Raw genomic sequence first — 16,018 nt, 5'->3', positions numbered from 1 at the left:
TTGGTAGAAACATGGTCTTTCTTTTGTGAGTTCCTTTTAAATTGCAGATTGATTTTGGTGTTCTTTGATATAAATTGTGAAGGAAACCATTCTCCATTACAGGGAACTTCTTCTCTAGAAGGCATATCTGTCCAACACAGTTTAATACAATCCCAGTATTTCCAATAGGTAACGATAGTGTGGAAATTGTTTTATTTTTGTATGTTTAATTAAAACATCAACAAAAATTCTAGTGCATGTCAGTGTTGCTCACAATGCAGAGAGAGGGACTCAAAGTCACACAGAAAGGTAGTCTAATAATTCTTGAAATTGAATGATAAAAATAAGCCACAGTGCTATGTTTAGAAGCCGTCATGACTTGCCAGGGAACTACCTCAAAGTTAAGGGAGACCTGGAACCAAATTACCAGTGACACAAAAAATGTGAATGAAAGATATGTGACTAAACAACAGGGGCGGGGAAATCCAAGTTAAAAAGAAGAGAGAAAAACTCTTACTGAGTACCTCTCCCAAGTTCTACCTTCCTCACATGCCCAGAGGACCCTTGGGCCACATTACTTAACATTTCCGAGAAATATGTGGTTACCAAGCTTCTGTGTACACCTAGCACGTAATCCTTCTGTAAGCATAGTTGGGTCTTCACTCTTAAACTTTATAAGTATTTCATTACTGTATTATTGAATTATTTCTAGTCTGGGCAGGAACGGCTAAGGGTAGGAGACAAAAAACCAACCAACCAACAAATGCCTGCTATGCCCACACGACATTTAGACATGAACGCCCATGGCTACTGCTGTCTTGTGCTGAGGGCAGTGGCCTAGATGAGTGACATCCAGGAATACAGAGGGCTGCGTGCTCCCCTTAACCAAAATTGACTGCCCCTAAAAGACTTCTTCATGTTCTGACCCACAGCGTATCTCTAAGTATTCCCTGAGGTGCTAGGAGTCAATCTGAAATTTCTTCATCTGAATTATTTTGCATGAAGAGCCCACACTGTCCAGTTTTGAGAATCATGCTGACTGTACTCATTGACTTTTCCAAATTATAAAATGGCCACTGGTCTGCTAGGCGAAAAGTCCTGCCCAGCAGCCAATCCTTGAACCAGATGGTGAAGTTCCGGATCAACCAGATTCTCCTTTCACTCTGAGGCATGCCAAGAAATTCTGCTGATAGTTGCAAAAGCTTTGAGAAAGCAGATGCTATGAAAAACATGGGGTAGAGTATTGAGTAGTGAAAAGTAATTATAGATCCCAGAACCTTAGAGGCAGGGAGATCAAGAGAAGGAAAAAGTCATCCAAGCCGAAGAGCACTAGAGCACCATGCCAAAATGCCCGCTTCTGAGTAGTCAAGGAGCTCCCTGAACAACCTTCCAGCTTCCAAATGTCAGTCCAGTCTCCGCAAGGCCTGCTTGGAAGGCAGTTGCTGGCTTTCACGAGTCTTAGCTGCCCTTTTCTCTTTTATATCCTCACAATAAGCCTCCATCGTGTATCCCTTTTTCTTCGCAACCTAAAAGAATCAAACACACAAGGGACACTGGGTCTCAGTGAAAGAGAGGAAACTCCATAAATTACATAAAACTTAAGCATCTATAATTCTTTCCCCAGCTGCCACCTACAAGCCAAGTGCAGCTGCCAACCTTGGAAGCAGGAGTGCTGGCTCAGCCCCGTGAGGCACTGGAGGCAGCTTGCCTGGAGCGCCCAGGGAGTCTGTGTCCTTGGGTGTACAGACGGCTTTGGGTAAGTGCTGGGTTCTTTCTATTTCACTCACTTTTATTATCAGGGTAATAAATACTTGCTGCCATTTAAACAATCAAGGACCCCCTTGAAATATTAATAAAAGACAATAAAGTATTATTTAATGTGTTCCATCAGAGAAGGAAAACTCTGACTCCAAAAAACCTCCGCTGCCTTGCGGCATACCTCTTCAGGGGAAAGGCTAAGGGTGTAAACCCCGACAGAAAATCCGGAGCTGGAGTCCCTAAGGCGGTTTGACGTTGTAGTCAACACCGGCAACTCCTGCGGCGCACCTGAAGCCAAGCTGTATTGACTCCGTCTTTCCCTTGGACCCTTCAGCTGCGAAGAGAGGGGGGGTCTGCTGCATGGGCAACAGCAGACCCTCCATATCACCCTGCCCAGGCTCTGTAGCTTCAGCTTCACTGGAGAGGACACTAGCGTCATCGCAAGATGTCGATTCAACACGGGAGGAGACAGATACCGTGTCACTCCCGAGTCGGACTGCACAGCCATTCTCGGCGGTGCAGATAGACTCTTAAGAAGCTACACCATCGTCTCTCGAGACGGACGGCTGCCGACGAATGTGTTCCAAATTTTTTATCCTGAAAGAAAATGTGAATTGTCTGGGAGGCTTTTTTTTTTTTTTTCTCCTGACCCACCAAGTGTCTCTAAGCATCCTTGGAGGGACAGAAATTAACCTTACAGTGTCTTTAGTTACATGACTTTAAGAAGAGGTACACCATATGGATCCAGAAATGACAACCAGCAGCCTCTGATGTTGATATGTCAACAGGTGAGGGTGGGCAGGGTTACCACTTCACAGGTAATTACTGCCGTTCCTGAACTGAAAACACATGCGTGAGCGCACACACACAAACACACATAGAGCTACGATGAAGTTTCTTTTTTTTTTTCTTTCTTTTTTTCACTCAAGGAGGTATGCAATTTACCAAAGCTCTAGAGACTGTTATCCTGGGGCTATTTGGATGTGTTTCTTTTTCTGTGTCTGCTCTTTACTTCTAAAAGTTATTTCCAACCCCCTCTTTTCTCCTTAGGTCTTATGCATTATTAGAGAAAAACATCAGGTTCCAATCACTATTGCCTTAAAATGTTCAATTGAGAAGTGTTTGGTAACTTCCATATATAATTTCTGCTGGCTCTGAAGATAGATACAGATGTTCACAGTCTTTCCTTGTTCTGCCATAGAAAGTAGTGAATTTCAGTCCAGCTCGTAGGGCTGAGAATGGGGGACCTGTACTACTAGGCTCACTAGTTTTCTTCTTAAGTTATGCCTCACCTTACCCCCCAAGGAATAATTTTGTTGTGAAGTACCCTATTAAACCTACATGAGGAAGATAAAACTTTTAATAATTTTTTATTTTAGCAGAGTTTTGGATTACAGAAAAATTGCAAAGATGGTACAGAATTCCACAGATACCTCACTCTCAGTTTCTATTATTAACACTATTGTGCTACATTTCTTAAAGCAAATGGATAATGGTACATTATTATTAACTAAGACTCTATTCACATTTCCTTCATTTTACCCTAATGGCTGTTTTCTGTTCCAGCATCCCCTCCAGGATGCTGCATTACAGGCCTGCCTCTGAGATACTGTGGGCTCACAACAAAGCCAGGAGTACTCCTTTTGCTGGAGCAGGGTCTTGCCATCAATTTGTAAAACAAGCAACATCTGGGCAGCACTGGAATACAAGGTGCAATAAAAAGAGGTCTGCCTGTAGTTAGCATGTCTCCTCAGGTTCTCCTTGATTGTGATAGTTTCCCAGAATTTCATTATTTTTGATGATCTTGATCATTTTGTAAAATGTCCCTCAAGTGGTATTTGTCTGACTACAGTTATTGATTTGGGGAAGAAGACCAGAAGGGTAAAGTTTTTGAAAAAGATTATTGTCATCACATTTTATCAAGAGTAGAGACTATCAACAGGACTCACTGTTGACGCTGACCTTGTTCACCTGGCTGAGGTAGTGTCTGCCAGGCTTCTCCACTGTAGTTACTCTTTTCCCCCTCTTTTCATACAAACTCTTTGGAAGGATGTGACTATGTAGAGTTTACACTTATGGAGTGGGGAGTTATACTCTAACTCCTTGAGGACAAATTATCTCCATAAATTATTTAGAATTGAAGTTTTTCTACATGGAAGATTTGTCTATTCTACCCCACTTTATTTATTTATTTAGTTAGTTAGTTATATAAAGTAAGGACTCATAGTCATTAATTAATACTTTGTGTACCAATCCAGTACTACTAGCTGATCAAATTGTTCCAGCTTTGGCTGCTGGGAGCTCTTTCAGTTGGCTCCTTTATCATAACCACTGTCCCATGTGTGTGGTAGTACTACCTTACTTTCTGGAACTACAAGATACTTCAGGTTCATACTGTATATACTGACCCAGCCCTAGAATGAGCATTTCTCCAAGGAGCCCTGGTAACCCAGATCTATGTTTGTGCTCCTCGATACTGAGATGATGCAATTTTTACCATAATTATCAAGAACTAACAAATCTGACCTTATCATGTAAAAAGACAGTTTACTACTCTTGCTACTCCACTGAAACCTAGTTCATCCATTAAACTTTAACCCATTACAACTAATTTATCCCGTAGAACTTACTTTATTCACTGTAAAGACTAAATATGTGTTGCAAAGCATTTCCTTGACTCAGAATAAAAGGCTGAAAATACTTCATAAAAATCTTCTGAGGAAAAAAAAGTACCATCCCCATTTACCAATGAAGAGAAAACACAGAGAATTCTAATAATTGTTCGAGTCACACAGATTAGACATACCTGGGTTGGTGTCCTCTTAATCACCACAGCAAACTGCCTTGTTTTCAACCTAAAATAAGAATTTTCACTACTTTAATCCTTAAGAATTTCTCTTATAACATAGCCAAACATGCCTGGTTTGGGTAACTTTCCAGAATGTAGCGTGTCAGTTGGCACCTTTAGCAGAGGACAAATGTAGGGTGTTTTTGCAGTTGGCAGATACCACTGATGGATTTTAGCACTCTGCCAATGAGCTGGTCCTCCAAGTCTATGTCATCACAGCCACCATTAATGTCAATGTCACCAACCCTATGTAGAAAATGCTGGCAACATCATGTTATTTAAAAAGATGATTGTATGTATATTTAAAATTCAATGGCTCTGATCAAAACAAGTAATGATTGCTGGTTCCCATTTAAAGCACACATAATGAGTGAAAACCTGTCCTCAAAACAAATCCTTTAGGCCAAGTCAAAATATGAAACAGGTGTCACTCCCTGGATTAGGAAGTGGCAATTTAGAGCACACATTTATTTCTCCTCAATGTTACCACGACTCTTCTAAACATAGAAATTAAAGAGCTTTACTGACCAGAGTCCTGAGGTTGGGAGCTCAGTTATGACTTCCCTAATTTTATTTACATTCCTGTCCTTTTCAGTCCCTGACATTGATATAGCGCCAATCTTTGGTGATATATTTTACCGTGCCAGTAAGAGAGTGTGTTCATTTACATCAAGAATGGCACAGCCTCTACCTTTCACAGTCTAAACACAATACATGAGAATTTGCAGGAGTTTCTGCTAAGCAGAAGTGTAGAACTTCTTTCCCAAACTCAAAGATTTCCAAAGGGAGAATAAAAGCTTCAGGAAATCTCAATTATTTGAATCAAGGCATTAAACAGATTTCCTTCTTTGCTCCATTTATTGCAGACAAAGCAAAATTGGCATTTTTATTGTGTAAATTAAGATCGGGCTTCAGAAAGTGGGAAAATGTATGCTCTTAGATGGAGTTTAGGAAGAATAAAGTAATTGCTTTTCTGTGAAAAAATTCAACCTGAGAACAAATAAGAATTAAACGCTGAATCAGAATTCTTCATAAAGGTTTTAGGACAGTTTTGTTGTGGTTTAAAAAAGAAGCTGCCTTTTTTATTTCATGTAGAGAATTCTGACAGAAACTAACCATAAGAAGGGACTATAATGTGGTCTATGGAATAACCAAGTTCAAATAAAAGAATGATACCAATATAAGCTTCTCAAATATCAAGCATATGCTATAACTTGATAGACTCCAAACAAAGCAATCTACATAACAGAATAATCTGACAAATGGAAGAAGGCAATGCACGCAAAAAGCCCTACATATCCAAATCATAAACATATGTTTCCAAATTTTCCTAACAATGCATTTCATTACAAGACTGTATGCTATTAAAATAATTGATCCCTTTAATAAAATATTTTAAATAAATGGTATTATTTTATAACTATAAAATACAACATGTTCTTCCTCTCTTAAATGGGATAATACACAAAGGGAGATGGGATTTTCCACAGGACTGTTATAGAGAACAAATGAGTTAAAACATGTTAAAGAACATTGAACAATACCTAGCACTTATTAAACCCTTGATAAATGTTAGCTCTTATAATGAAACCAAAGACGATGATGATGACACAGTTTTTGGCAATATTTTTCTTTGAACAAAAGCCTGTTGCTCCTTGAGTGAAATTCCATTATCTATAGATCTTGGAAAACACCAGCATATCTCATTGTATTCATGACCATCTTTTGCTACACTTCCTAAATCGTCCCAATAAACCTGCCTAGTAAAGTCTCAATCCCTTGACATGGTTACAACACTTAAGCTGGCTTGTGATTGTACCTCTAATGCTATTTTTACCAGCATGCTTTCTTTGTCATTTTATCTTTTATGGTATGACTTTTGAAATGACATCATTACATCTGTATTCTCCTGTTATTATTTGTTACATACCTTGATGGCAAAAACCATGCATTGCTTAACCATCAGCACCAGGTAGTATAACAAGAATTGTAATTTCAGTGTTCATTATATTACTTGGTACAGTGGTGATAAAGACTTGTTGAATTAATGAAAATCAGAAACTAAAGTTAATATATATGCTTACCATGCTCTCCCTCTGACTCATTCAGGCAAATTTTCACTTATCAGGGTGTATAATAATCTTTAACAAGCCACAATTAAAGGATCGCTACATTAAAGAATTACTAAAAGGAAGCAAAATTTACCCATAACTCAAAATCAGTCATTCTTAAACCCTTCACAAAACTAAAAACTTTGGTGTGTCATGTTTAAAAATTTGTGTATGCTATTATAATATGTGTATGTTTATTTTAAAACAAGGCCCTGGCTGGTGTCGCTCAGTAGATTGAGCACCAGCCTGTGAACCAAAGGGTCACCGGTTTGATTCCCAGTCAGGGTACATGCCTGGGTTGTGGGCCAGGTCCCTATTGGGGGAACAGGAGAGGCAACCCCATATTGATTTTTCTCTTCCTTTCCTCCCCTCTCTCTGAAAATAAATAAATTTAAAAAATAAAATGAGGACTTTATATTATTGTAAAATAAGTGTTTTAAATTCTTAGCTATGTTAATTATGTTTTATATTATATCTGTTAACTCCAAAATTATGGTTAATTGAGAAAAATCCACATTATGTATCAGATTTTTAAGATAGAAAATTTTTTCTTCATTTTTCAATATTTTGAAATTCCAAGTTTAATTTTAAAATTGTTCTTTTTTAAAAAGTATATTTTATTGATTATGTTGATACAGTACTCCCAGTTTTTATCCCTTTGCTCCCTTCTGCCCAGTAACCCCCTTCCTTCCAGCAATCCCACCCCCCTTAGTTCATGTCCATGGGTCATGCATATAAGTTCTTTGGCTTTACCCTTTCCTATATTATTCTTAACTTCCCCCTCTCTATTTTGTACCAAGCAATTATGCTTCTTAATCCCTGCACAATTTCCCCATTTCTCCCACTTCCCCCTCCCAGGTGATAACCGTGCAAATGACCCCCATACCTGTGATTCTTTTCCTATTCTGGTTTGCTTCGTTGGATTTCGTTCTTATTTTTTAGATTCAGTTGTTGATAGTTGTGAGTTTGTTGTCATTTTAATGTTCATAATTTCGATCTTCTTTTTCTTAAGTAAGTTCCTTTGACATTTCATATCATAATAGCTTGGTGATGATGAACTCCTTTAGCTTTACCTTGTCTTGTAATCATTTTATCTGCCTTCCATTCTAAATGATAGCTTTGCTGGATAGAGGAATCTTGGTAGTAAGTCCTTGCTTTTCACCACCTTGAACACTTCTTGCCAGTCCCTTTTTGCCTGCAAAGTGTCTTTTGAGAAATCAGCTGATAGTCTTATAGGCCCCCCTTTGTAGGCAACTCTCTGCTCCTCTCTTGCTGCTTTTAAGATTCTCTCTTTATCTTGAATTTTTTCGCATTTTAATTGTGATGTGTTTTGGTGTCGTCATTTTTGGGTATAGCTTGTTTGGGACACTTTGTGCTTCCTGGCCTTGTATGTCTATTTCCTTTGGCAGACTTGGAGAGTTTTCCTTATTTTTTCACATAAGTTTTCAATTTCTTGCCCTTCCTCTACTCCTTCTGGCACCCCTATGGTTTTCATGTCGGCATGTTTAAAGTTGTTCCAGAGGTTCCTAAGCTTCTCCTTATTTTTTTCAATTCTTGTTTCCTCGTTCTGTACTGGTTGACTGTTGTTTTCTTCCTTATGTTCCAAATCATTGATTTGAACCCGTTTCCTTCCCTTCACCATTGGTTTTGTGTGGATTTTCCTTCATTTCATTTAGCATAGCCCTCACTTCTTCCCTTATGTGTTTGCAATACTCAAGCATAACTACCAAGCCTATGAGCATCTTTATCACCAGTGTTTTGAACTCTGTGTCTGTTAGGTTGGCTATCTTCTCACCTGTTATGTTGGCTATCTCCTCATCGCTTAGTTCTCCCACTGAAATCTTGATCCATTCCCTCTTTTGGGCCATACTTCTCTGTCTCCTCATCTTGACAGGTTCCTGTGTTTGTTTGCCTCTGTGTCTTAGGTAGAGCTGTCACTGCGGTTACATTTTAAGGGGCGCAGCCTTAGGTATCCATCAGTAGAGGGCAACCCGTTTCACCATGTTGTGGCACTATTTGTGGGGGAAGCGTCTGAGATGCAACAATGTTACTTGCTCAGCACTCACCCCTTTTCCAGGTACTCCTCTCACTTTGTATGGGACTGGTGCCTCTCTGGCTGTTTCCCTGGCTGTCATTCCAGAGTGGGCGGGTCTGAGAATGTCCTAGGACTGTTGGGCCCCTTTAAACAAGTGGACTCTGCTGAGAGACTGGCAGTTTCTGCCTCCACCCCAACCCCACTGGTTTGCACAGTCAAAAGCAATGGGGCTTTATTTTCCCTGGTGCTGGGAGTGCTACCCAGTTGTCCCTCACAACTTTTTAAAACATTTGACTGTGCTTTCCACCAGCCTGCCATTGCCGCCACTCCTGCTGTCACCACACCGTGTCCTCTCTGCCTGGGGCTCCATCCCTCCTACCTGTCTGGATGAGTATTTCTTCTTTATATCTTTGTTTGCTGGACTTCTATGCAGCTCAATTTTTCTGGACCTTCTGGTTATCTTTAGTTTGGAGGTACTTGTATTCGTTCTTAGTTGTGGAGGGAGACGCAGCATGTCTATCTAGGCCTCCATCTTGGCCGGAATTCTGTAACTTTCTTTGGGCCTGACTGTAACTCATTAAAACTAGGGAGCTGTTGGTGGCCAAGTTCCACTGTGTGGTTCTTCTCCTCAGTCACCAGCACATCCGCTCTAACAGCAAGCACAGCATCCTGCACCAAATGCGGGAAAAACTAATTTTAAAAACTTCCTTTTTGTGTGAAACCATGCTTTATAATTCATAGAGTTATATTATTAACATAATGGCATTTTAAAAATAATAGCATATTTCTTTAAATTGTGATATATAACATTATTTCTTAAATCAATGTTATCTTTAACACAACCAAAAATAGCACATGAAAAGTTAACCATAAAATGGTTTTACCATTTGATGAGCCAGTTAATGTGATCACAATGAAAAAATACTTAGAGTACTATCAAAAATATTGTGTAACACAGAACATTTTATGTGCATCTTCTTGTTAGGGGATTACGTTGCTAAGAATGTTTAGGATCCATTGGTTAGTGATGTTGACAATTTCATAGGAACACTCTGAAGTTTTTGTTTGTTTGCTTTTCAAATAAAGGTGTAAGAGTGTCCCCTTTTAATTCTGGCAATAATGCATTAGCTGACATTAAACCAATCCTTTCACTTATAACAACATGAAAAGCTGGCTAACATATATTAAAAACATCAGTTTAAAGAGAGGGGGAGCTACCAAGGTATTTAAACTTGTAGACATGTTCCTGAGAGAAGTGCAAAGGGTCAGTCTGGCATTTAGTACATCTTTTGTCCTGGAAGCATTTAACAGTTTCTTAGTGATGGACAAGCTACTGAATAGTATTTAGCAGTTTCAAGAGTCTAGAAAGAAAAAAGAAATGTAGTCAGAGTCTATCAATTAGGAAAGATCTTGGCCAAATTCTTAAATTTTTAGTTGAGAAGGTTGAAAATCAAGAGCAAAGAATTAATGGAAAATTGGAAGCAGTCTTCACAATGACAGAAATTCAGTTTAACCTGTGATTGGTTTAAATGATCTCCTCCTAGTCAAACTCCTGCCAGAGGCGAAAGGATATCTTCAATGAAGACAAATAACATTTTCAAAGATTCAAATTATATTAATAATTTTTCATATACAATATTCAGCAGGCACAAAAATTATCTAACACAGCAATAGCCTACAGCACATTTGACACACTGGGTTACTACAATTAGGAGTAAAAGAGAACACTGAAAGAAATTCTAATATTAGAAATATCAGGTATGGACACTGAAGGAATTAAGATTACTATAGTAAAGAAAATTGGGGTTAATATAGGCATGTAATCAGGATCTATAGAGAAGAATTATTCTGAAAACCATGGAAATCTAGAACTAAAGAATACATTAAATATAATAAATAAGAAATTCACTGGATTTGACAGCAGATTAGACATAGCTAAAGACAGTACTAGTTGGAAAATAGGTAAGTTAATAGAATATATTTAGATCAAGAATGGAGAATAAAAAGAGAGGAAAATATAGAAAATAAGTCTACATACGAAACTACAAAATATTATTGAGAGATGGTAAAAAAATGTAAAAAGAATAGGAGGTATTTCCCTAGATTGGAAGGCTCAATAATGTAAAGATAGAAATTTCTCCTAAACTTATATATAATTTTAATGAAATATCACTTAAAAGTCCATTTTTCATGGCACTTAAAAATGATTTTTAAAATATGAAGATTCAGAAAGACAAGGATAGCCAGGTAATTTTGAAGAAAAATAAAGGTCTTGTTGTGGTTTACCATTCCAATCTTTTTTAAAGTCTGACTTCACTTTTTCTCATAAAATAAGCTTTTTAAAAAATCAGTATATCATCTTTATTTATTGTTTTTTTCACCAAGTAATTTGGCACCCATCATTCTTTAAATTTTCATGATTCACAAACATTATCACAGAAACACGGATATATTGAAGGCAAATAAAATGAATGACTAATTCATATTAATAGGTGATCCAACTATCAAATAAAGTTTCAGATTCACCATAGTCTCTCAACCATTTGAAACCACAGGCCTTTATCATATTTACATTGTAATTAGCCAGCCTTTTTTAATAAAAACTTTTTATTTCAGTTTTGCTGCCTATTTGTGACCCAAATATATTTTCTCATATCTACAACAGGTTAAATATAATTACAATAATTATTACCTAAGAAGATAAGCTTACATAGTAGTCTAGCATTTACCCTTGTTATGTAGTTCTAAAGCTGGTCTTGAAATCAGTTTTAAGCAATTTTTATGTTGTTTTAAGTTATTTTAGTTTGTCTTACAAAATACATACTTCTGTTTTTATCTATAAAATCTTCTGGTGATTTTTATTTAACCTGTCAATAATTATCAAGTAGGCACTACAAAAAGACATGAATTTATATAATTTTTGCTCAGGTGGACAACTTATTTTCTCTTTGGCATTCATATTGTAATCAAATACATAAACAGATCTTATTCTTTCTTGTCTGTATATTGCCACCTACCATCAAGTCGCAGGTTATGATTGGAATGTTGATAGCATCTTCTTTGCTATGTTCTTAATAATTTAATATTCCTTTGGACTTTTTGTATTGTTACATATTTTAGATTCACTTTCATACCCATAATGTTTCTTGATTTTTTAATTTCTGAAGTATTGTTTCAAGTTAACATACGCTCTTTAAATAATGTGTTTTAAAATGGTAAATTATGGGTGCAGCTAAATCACAAATCTTGAATTGTTTGGTAGTCTTACTAAGAGAGAGGAACTAAGCAATACAACATGTAGCCAAAAGATCTGATACAATAATATTGCAGGAAGATTAATGGATTTTTGAGCCATGTGTTTTTAGTAATTAAAGTAAAAACAAGAATTAAAATGTTTCATCGAGTGATAAATAAAATTTTCAAAAGATATCTTTAGTGTAATCTTGCATAACAAAAAATCATTACAGCTCATCCATGCTATAAATTGGTAAACTATGCTTACTCTAGATTAGGGCACCCTGTTCACCTCAATAAACTATAACGTGGAATTTCCTAGTATCACCAAAGATCTCACTTTCAAAAATATCTATTAGATTGGCTGAAACAATAAACTGGGATTCTACTGGTTTTACATATGATCATACATTAGCATACTTCTTCAAAGTACACATATTCAAATCCATTTTCTCCCAGATATTTAGGAAGAATTGGCATCTAGCTGAATTTTGATTATCGTACAACTGTAAAAACTTATTGGAAAATTTCCATGAGCTGTTATCTGGACAGTACTCTAATTTGAGAAGCATAACTCTAGGTGCTCTGAAATCTGCCCCTATACTAAGGGAGGCCACTGGAGAACTGGCTGCGTACAACACATTCATTCCCTTGGTCTGCTTTGGTCTTTTTAAAATTGTGCAGTGATATAATGCTTTCCCTCAATAGACAGGGAAGATGTGAGTATATTTTCTGAATGTGTTCTAACTGTTACTGCTATTAAATAGAAAACTCATACTACTTTAAGAAAGTTCATTGCAAAATATACCTGGAACATAAGAGATGAAATAGCAGGAAAATCTAAGAATAGTAACTGGGAGGTGTTTGGTGATCAATATAGTGTCTTCATTTCTGTAGCCTCACTCTCTACCTCACCTTACAACAACCTTGGTACATAGGATATTAAATAAATCAATCAGATGGTTACATATAAAATTAATACATAATAAATAATTTATGTGTCAGTAGCATGACTTCAAAAACTGTGATTATAATAAGACACATATATATCAATGAAAAATATTTAAAATTCAGGAAGATGTTTTATTATCTGTGGAAATTATGGTCATAACAGATATGAAAGAAAATGTAAACAGAATTCAGAGTTGAATTACTTAGGAAACACAATAGTTATATCTAGTCAATGACACAGTCACATCATTGAGGGTAACAGACTCTTATCTGACTTGTAAATCAGATAATGATACAGCTCAAGTCCTCTTTTTCTGCTACCTGACCAATGTTCTATTTAAATCTTGAAGCCTGTGATGAATGTCTATAAGAAGAAGTTTCATCAGAGCAGTCAGAAGAATGCAAAAAAAAAAAAAAAATCACCCTGGTTCTGATCATTTTCAGGGTGCATCTCTGAATTCAATCTCTGGTTGATAAGCAATATTAGTTTCCGAAGAAGGTAACCCTAAAAAATTCCCTGCGGAGACTCCTAACTTAATTGCAATGAGTTAGAAAAATGATGTCATAGGTAATTGGAAAACATAAATAAAAAATTTAATATTTTAGAGTTTACCTTTACAATTTAAAGGCATTTAAATTTCCAGATTTATGAAAAGGGCCACATATTAATCAAAAGTCCTCCTAAATGTTATTGTTCACACTTGTTTTACTTACAAACAAAATAACAGTATCTGTAAACTAAGCTTAAATTCCTACAGAACTCTAGCTTCATTAATAAATAAAATATAAATTTTAAGAACCAAAGGTGACCTCTGAAAAATATGTTGTGTCTGCAAAAGCCACTTTGAAGCCATAAATGTTCACTTACAAATACAAAACTTAACAGTTGCAGAAATTATTTTTTCATAATCATAACATAACAGATATTATCAATTATAGTATGGGTCTCGTCGTGCCTCTGTAGGGAAACAAGTTTTCACATGCAATTGATCAGTCAATAATCTTCACTGGATGCGGCATGACCTGTGAAATCTGTCATCATGACACTAACCATAAAAAAACACATATTCATTGAATTGAGTTAACCTATCTACCATACAACTGGAGATCAGATATTTTCAATGATATCTTTGGTACCCTAGTTAAATTTCAAATGTTATGTAACACTTATTAAAACTTTTAATTTTCCTTTTGCTGAGATTGAAATTTGAACCCACTGCTTAAGACCAAATGTCTGTGAGCATAAGCCCAGGGAATATTTTTTTCATATTACAGTTTATATAACAGTGTCATCTAAGAGAGGCAGCTTGGCCACTGACTGTCCGTACTCATAGTAACTTTTCCAAAAATGGTACATTTTTCAAGAAAAATTTCACAAATCTACTGAATTAGGTGTTCTTTACTTTGCATGGTTCATCTGTTCATTAGCCCACCTAGCACATTTTAAGATCCAAGCACAATATATTAATTTTGATCTCCCAATAGCATGTTGTTGTAACTAGGCAGACTTTCTTTCACAACAAAGTAAATTTAAGATTACCTAATATTGCTCAGTAATGTTATGGAAGGAATTACAGTAATGCACATTACTTCCACATCTTTCATTTCACTGTGCAGTCAGCCAAGTTATATATTTACTAATTTTGTAAAGCTGGCCTCACGCGTCCATAGATTCAATAGAGTCCCTGTTAATTAAGTTTGTTGATGAAATGACTAGAAGCTTGGAGAACAACTTTGGAATTAAAAAATGAGTTTAACCAGATTGGGGGGATTTATGTATTGGATAGGATTGGACCTGATGACCTCTGTGTTCTTTTTCAACTCTGGGAGTCTATAAAAGACTGAGAAATTAATATAACAAGAACTTGCATAAAATGAACTTAATATAACAAAATGTTAGATGGAATAAATTCATTAATATATATTAATATATAATCAAAATAAGAAATGAATGGTAAGCATAGACATTGTTTTGGATTCTAATAGGGACAATCTAAGCATTTATTACCAAGTTAGATTGACTGAATTAAGACACTGATGGGGGGGAGCAATGGGGGAAAAATGGGACAAATGTAAGAGAAAAACAATAAAAAATAAAGAAATAAAAGAAAAAGAAAAAAAAGACACTGAGGTGCCTTGCTTGCTAAAAGCTTTTCTGTAGAATACTTTTTATTATGTACAAGAGACTAAGCAAGTTCAAATAAATTTATAGTCTCTGCATCATGGCTAATGAATAGGATTACATGTATCTGTAGCCAAATTTAATCTTGACCAATAGAATCTGTGTAGAAGTGATGTACAACTCTTTAGGCCTCCCCCATAAATGCAACTTCACACAATCCTACATTCACTTTTCACTTCTCTTTTCTTCTTTTTCTTTAGATTGGCTCTAATGAAATAATCTCCAAGGCAAACTTGCACGCCCTGTAGCAAAGACAGACTCAGACCTAAAAAGTTACACAGGCACACTGCACATGCACATATATACATATGCAATTTTCTTAATTCAAAATTAAAACAGCAGAAGTCATGAATAGGTATTTTTAAAGGATATGAAAGGGTACTCAACATGATTAGACATCAAGAAAGTGCAAATTAGAACCTCAGCGTGATATCATTACACATTACCAGAATGATTACAATTTAACTGTCTTACAGTTCCAAGTAGTGCAAATATTATGAAAGAACAGAAACTGAGTATGAATTTGGTGATACTGACGAAGGCAATCATACACATACTCTATGATCTAGATTCATAGGTATTTCCCCAACATAAATGCATATATCCTTTTACCAAAATACCTATACAGGAATGCTCAAAAAGACTTTATTCATAATAGACAAAATGGGAAAGAAAACAAATATTCATGAACAGTGGATTGGATAAATTGTGCTATATTCATACAATGAAATATCATAGAACAACAAAAACCAAATTTCTTTATTCAAGGCTGAATTATATAATATTGAACAACAACAACAAAAAAAGCCAAGAAACAAAAACAAACATATATAATTACATATATATGCAGTTCAGAAACAGGAAAACTAATTAATAGGCATAGAAATAAGAACTGTAGTTAATCAGTGTGTCTGGGGAGG

At 36.1% G+C, this 16,018-nt stretch overlaps 1 long non-coding RNA gene across 1 annotated transcript in view; it reads right to left on the bottom strand.

The window, feature by feature from the left end:
• The window catches only part of LOC150012234 (uncharacterized), a 168,612-nt gene continuing 152,594 nt past the window's right edge, over positions 1–16,018 (bottom strand). The window contains exons 2-3 of the long non-coding RNA XR_016510729.1: positions 4,544–4,592; positions 1–1,505 (exon numbers count right to left, since the gene is read on the bottom strand). This is a non-coding gene — a long non-coding RNA (uncharacterized LOC150012234). The remainder of the gene's footprint in view (positions 1,506–4,543; positions 4,593–16,018) is intronic.

Source organism: Furipterus horrens, unplaced genomic scaffold (genome assembly GCF_987537825.1).
Source record: "Furipterus horrens unplaced genomic scaffold, mFurHor1.1.pri manual_scaffold_4, whole genome shotgun sequence".
Taxonomy (NCBI): Eukaryota; Metazoa; Chordata; class Mammalia; order Chiroptera; family Furipteridae; genus Furipterus; species Furipterus horrens.
The sequence above is the reverse complement of the archived record's forward strand: the minus strand, read 5'-3'. Positions and strand labels throughout refer to the sequence as shown.